Source organism: Macaca fascicularis, chromosome 14, assembly GCF_037993035.2.
Source record: "Macaca fascicularis isolate 582-1 chromosome 14, T2T-MFA8v1.1".
In the NCBI taxonomy this organism is placed as follows: Eukaryota; Metazoa; Chordata; class Mammalia; order Primates; family Cercopithecidae; genus Macaca; species Macaca fascicularis.
The window spans coordinates 31,771,010-31,777,009 of record NC_088388.1 but is presented as its reverse complement, the minus strand read 5'-3'; the positions used below and the strand labels follow the sequence as shown (position 1 = coordinate 31,777,009).

The following is a 6,000-nucleotide window of genomic DNA, read 5'->3' as shown; positions in this document are numbered from 1 at the left end:
ATGGATCAGAAGATTTAATATCACTAAATGGCATTTCTTCCCAAATTGCGTTATGTATTCAGTGCAAACCCGGCACGCTTACTTTTTTTAGAAGTTGGCAAGCTGAAATTTACATAAAAATATGACCTTTGTGCCATAGAATAGCCTAAACAATTTTGAAAAATAACAAAATGCTGAAGGATATAATTTATTTAATTTTAAGACTTAATATAAATATGTAACAATCACATAATTACTGTAGATATAAGTAGAGAAATATAAACCAATACAACAATAGAGCATCTAGAATTAGAGCCATTTATGTGTGGTCAATTTATTTTTTTCATTTAAGGTGCCAAAGTAATTCAACAGGGGAAATGATATTTTCAACAGATGGTGTGGTAAAATGGGATATCAATTTGGGGGGATAATTGAATCTCAGCTCTTATCTCACATCATACACAAAAGTTGACGTAAAATGGGTCAGAGAACTAAATATAAGAGCTAAGGTTATCAAACGTCTAGGAGAAAATATAGGAGAAAATATTGTAGCCTTTGGATAGGCAAATGTTTCTTGTGTAGGAATAAGAAGCATGAACCATACAAAAAAATAGTTGAGAAGTTAGACTTCATTTAAATCAAACATTTCTCTTCTGCCAACACTCCATTAAGAAAATGAAATTGCCGGGCACGGTGGCTCAAGCCTGTAATCCCAGCACTTTGGGAGGCCGAGACAGGCAGATCACGAGGTCAGGAGATCGAGACCATCCTGGCTAACATGGTGAAACCCCGTCTCCACTAAAAATACAAAAAACTAGCCGGCCGAGGTGGCAGGCGCCTGTAATCCCAGCTACTCTGGAGGCTGAGGCAGGAGAATGGCATAAACCCGGGAGGCGGAGCTTGCAGTGAGCTGAGATCCAGCCACTGCGCTCCAGCCTGGGCGACAGAGCGAGACTCCGTCTCAAAAAAAATTAAAAATAAAAAATAAATATAAATAAATAAATGAAATGAAATGGCAAGTTATAGCCTGGGAGAAAATATTTGCAATACATACAGCTGCATAGGGCTTGTACCTAGAATTTATAAAGTACTCATCCAACTCAGTAAGGAGACAAACCACCCAATACAAAAATGGGCATGGTAAGAAGAATTTTAAACTCTTGAAGCAGAAGAGAAGCTCCCCTGTTGGCCTGGAAACAAGCCACCATGAGTACTATAGCTGCAGAGACATGAATTCTGCCAACAAGCACATGTGTTTGGAAGAAGACCTGAGTCTCAGATCACACCGTAGCCCAGGCTGACACCTTGATTGCAGACTTGTGAAACTTGGAGCAGAAGGCCATGGAAACTGAGAGACAAGAAGTGCGCTTTAGTTTTTGGTTTAGGCTGAGAAATGTGTGGTGATATGTAGAAAACTATAATACAGTAAGCAAAAGATATGCATATACTTCACAAAACAAGATATATGGATAGCCAATAAACACAAGAGGTTCAACATCAGTCACCAGAGAAATGCAAATTAAAACCAAAATTAACATTCCTCCACACACAAGCACAAAATCGAATGACTAATGTTAGGGGGAAAAACCTGATAATACCAAGGGTGGTGGTATCTGGAATTCTCAGAGACTGCTTTTGAAATGTAAAGTGAAGAACAGTTTGGAAGTTTCTCATAAAATTAAACATATCACATAGCTCACTTATTCCACTTGTATTTACTCAAGAGAAATGGTAACATATGTCCACACAAAGACTCATCGATCAATGTTCACTGCACTTTTTATTCATAATAGCCAAAAAGTAGAAACCACACAATTGCACACCAATAGGCAAATGAATAAACAAACTGTGCTGTAGCCACACAAGGGAATGCCACTCAGCCATGGGAAACCTTTTGAGGGTGATGGGAATTTATACAATGTGATGGCTGTGGTGGTGACTACACAGGTGTATACATTCGTCAAACTCATCTAACTTCACATCTTAAATGAGTGCATTTTATATACAAATTATAGCTCGGTCGAGCTGATTTTTAAAAGTTCACCATCCCAGCATGATTTGCTCAAAAATGATCCCATAGAGAGGGAAAAACTAATGATGCAGGTGGATAGAGGTCAATTACAGGGGGGATGTCCTTGAGTGGGAAGTAGGGTGGGGTCCAGCGCTTTAGAGGAAGAATGGCTATTAATAAAATCTGGGGTAGTTTACATGTTTTCTCAGTTAAACAGGAAGCAGTGTAGCAGCTGAGAGTAAGGAGAGGCAGGGCTGTTGGAGGTATGAGAAGAGATAAAAAGGTGTGAAAGTCATTTCAGAGAGTGGAGAGGAAAAATGGTCCCTAGGTCTGCCACCCACACCTTCCCACTCCCTGACACGCCCCATTCACCTTGAAACTCTTGATTCACATCCTTTTCCCCGTTTATTTGAGCAGCATGAAGAGGCAGCAGTGTCTGCTTAGAACCTTAGACTCGGTACCATTGTTACAGAAACTCCAGGCTACATGACCTGAGACTGTGTAGGGCTGGGCCAAGCCAGAAGTCCACAAGGTGGGGCTGCAGCCTCTGTCCCTGCACAGTGCTCAGGGTATCCTGTGAAGCTTCTGCTTCACTTCCCAGGTCTGCAACTCGCAGAGCGCCAGGGCTTTGAGAAAGCAATCGGCTCCCAGAAAGCAGCCTGATATTGGGGGGTCCTAGCAAGCAGGTGGGGGCTTGGGAAGTTCATGAGAGAGATTTCCAGAAGTGGAATGATAAGGGTGATGGGTGGGGAGGGTTGGAAGTGCAAGGGCCCCTCATGACCAGAACTAAGAGGAGGGAATTGGCCTGACAGGCACGGAGACAGGACAGAAGGTCACACTGCCTGGGGCCTGAGACCAGAGAGAAGTCTTGGTGCTTAGACGTGGTTCTTGCTCTGCTCCTCTGGGTCTTCAACAGTGGCTGTGCAGAGAAGTCAGCTTTGATGCGAGCACTGCTTCCTAGCTCTTAGAAGCACTCAGGACGTAGTTCTTCTATGCCCTGAATGTCTGCCTCTCCCTGCCTCTGTCCCCCACCCTGGTCCAGCAGCTCCTGGACTAGAATCTTCCTGTGGCTCAGCCTGTGTACTTGGGTTTTCCCAGGGCTATGGAGTGTATGTGTAGCCAGAGCATCCGACAGGCTGACTCAGGCAGAATACCCAGCCTGGTCTCCCTGTGAGAAGGATGCCAACTCCAGCCTCATCCACTGGGACCAACCCTTCCACCAAGGGGACTTCATAGACATCTGTCACTTCTTCAGCTTTGATTCCTGTTGTGTCTCACCCTTAAGGGACTCTTACTTGGGTCTTACCTGGACTCAGATATGTACCATCTGCCTTCCCTGGTGCCTGCATGGACACTCAACCTGCCAGAGTCAACTCCGAGATTTCTGGTTTTAACAAATGGTATTCACCACTAAGGAAGCTCACCTCAACTTAGAGCCTAAGAAAGAAATGTCTGCTTGTTTCCAGGAGCCATTTAGATAGTTATGGAGCTAGAATGTTACTAAAAATCTAATGCTTTTAAATAAAATTTTTCTAACATTTTTAAGCTCCCTAAATAATTACTGGTTCACAAAGAAGCCTGCAAACCACAGGACCACGGTCATGAGGTAGGGAGAGACTGGAGCCCCATTGACCTCTCTGCTCTGTGGCCCTCGACAGGGTGGCAGGAGCAGTGAGGTTTAAAGGAGTTATCTTGCTCAACTGACATCACTCTTTCACTCATGTGACATCTCTGCTTGGTGCTCATTGTGTAGAGGTAGTGCATGGAACCCGGGTAAAACAGACGGCGGTGCTGCTGGCCTGGTGCGTCCCAGGAGAAGTGGGAGCTGCAGTGAATCTCCCCAAGTTTCACCCAAAGTCCCCTCACCCCTCCCAGGTGAGAAGCAGCCAGGTGACACGTTCCTAGCCTTGTGTTAGTTGCATATCTTCTTTCTGATGCAGACAGAGAGACAGGACAGGGAAGAGCAACATAGAGCACAGGCATTGTGGGTCGCCTAACCCTGCCCACTCAGAAGAACACGGCGCTAATGAACCCTTCCCCAAAATGCCATCCCTCCCAAAGAGCACGTTAAATATGTGAGTTAGTATCCGGGGAGTCATTCATTGCCAAACCCTAGGGAATTTGCATATTTAGCTGATCCCTGGGAACTGGGCGGAGAGGCGGCTGGTACCGATATCCAGACCTCAGGCACCTTCTCTGATGGTCAGAGACGGGGCTTTCCCACCATAACCTTGCTGCACGCTGGGGTCCTGGATCCTTCCAGGAGTGTGAAGCAGAGGAGAAGGTATGAAATAGTTATCCGCAGTAGTGGGAGAGTGAATGGGCCAGACAGCACCAGAGCCTCACTGGACTGACTTGAGGTTAAAGGCCATGAATTTGACCATCGCAATGGAGGTTTGCTTTCGTTTTCCAGCCATGGCCAGCCATGTTTCTGAAGGTGGGAGTAGTAGGCAAACAGTTGATCTTGGCTGGGCTTGCCATTTACTGAGTAAGCCCGAAGAAGGGAGCTGTGGGTGTACAGTAAAGATTGATTATAACAAAGGGCCATGGAACTTAAATAGCATGCAATATGAAAAGATGTGAGAATAAATTCAGGTTGGATTCCTGACCTGAGTTGTGTGATGTTAGAAAAATTCCCTAAGTTCTCCAACTCTCTTTCCTCATTTACAAGGCATCAAAGCACCCCCTTCCATGGGGTCGTTATGAGCATGAAGGATGAAGTTTGGGGGCAAGTGCTTCCAGTCTATAAGGTGCTCTGGAAACGGTGGGTCTGGCTTGGGAGTGAGTGTGGCATTACAGGCAGTTCATGTGCACGAATGTTGACCGGAGCATCCCCGGGCAGCACTGAGCTGGGGTCTGAGCTCCTGTGGTCCTTCCACTTTCCCTGGCTCCTCCTCCTGCAAAGTTACCTGGAGCCACCGGGGAGGCCCTCATGGGCATCTCAGATGTTCTCACGAACACATCTGCTCTTACTCATCTTGGCTGCTGCTGCAATGGACCTCCCAGGTACTTTTCTGCTCTTCTAGTCAAAAGGCCAGCCATCAGAGCCTGGCCTTGTGGCCCCCAGGATGAAGGGGGGTAGAGTTCCGCCCAGGCTCCTCCTCAGACTTCCATCAACAGGTTCAGAAAGGTCTGCCCAAACCCCTGAGGCTCTGCGCAGAGACGCCTGCAGAGCTGCCCCACCGTCCTCCAGGTCCACTTCTCTGTCCATGGATGCCTCTGAATTGCAGGGCGGAAGTCGTGCCTTTGCATGTGGTCAGCCAAGCCTCAGCTTCCTGTCACCTCCTCTCCTGCACCTAAAGTGCAGAGTCCTGTGGACAAAAACCATCAAAAATGACCCTCTTCTTCCCCTGTAGAGTGACAGGCTCCAAGCCCACCCCCTGCATCTCCTGGTGCTCTCTCCAAGGTCCGCCCCAGCTCTTCTCACCTGTACAGCAGCTATTTATTGCCTCAGACCTCCACCCCTGCTCCTTTCCCCCTTCCCCTGCCCAAGGTGGATCCTTGCATGTGAATCCAGACTTCTCAGAGATGTGTGTCCACTACCTATCCCCTCCCTCTTTCGGGGTTGCACCCCTTTCTGTGGATGCCTTCCCACAGTGTCTCAATAAGCTCCAGACAATTCCATCAGTGTCTCAAGCTCAAGTAATCAGCTCAAGTCTTGCCCACCTTAAAAATCAAAACCAGACCGGGCGCGGTGGCTCAAGCCTGTAATCCCAGCACTTTGGGAGGCCGAGACGGGCGGATCACGAGGTCAGGAGATCGAGACCATCCTGGCGAACACGGTGAAACCCCGTCTCTACTAAAAAAATACAAAAAACTAGCCAGGTGAGGTGGCGGGCGCCTGTAGTCCCAGCTACACAGGAGGCTGAGGCAGGAGAATGGCGTAAACCCGGGAGGCGGAGCTTGCAGTGAGCTGAGATCCGGCCACTGCGCTCCAGCCCCGGCGACAGAGCGAGACTCCGTCTCAAAAAAAAAAAAAAAAAAAAAAAAAAAAAAAAATCAAAACCAAA

General features: G+C 47.2%; 1 protein-coding gene across 2 annotated transcripts in view; it reads right to left on the bottom strand.

The window, feature by feature from the left end:
• Positions 1-1,740: 1,740 nt before the first annotated feature.
• The window catches only part of LMO2 (LIM domain only 2), a 65,192-nt gene continuing 60,932 nt past the window's right edge, over positions 1,741-6,000 (bottom strand). For both annotated transcript variants that reach the window (XR_012423343.1, XR_012423342.1), the window contains one exon: positions 1,741-5,301. The gene's annotated coding sequence lies outside the window, so the exon portion shown is untranslated. The remainder of the gene's footprint in view (positions 5,302-6,000) is intronic.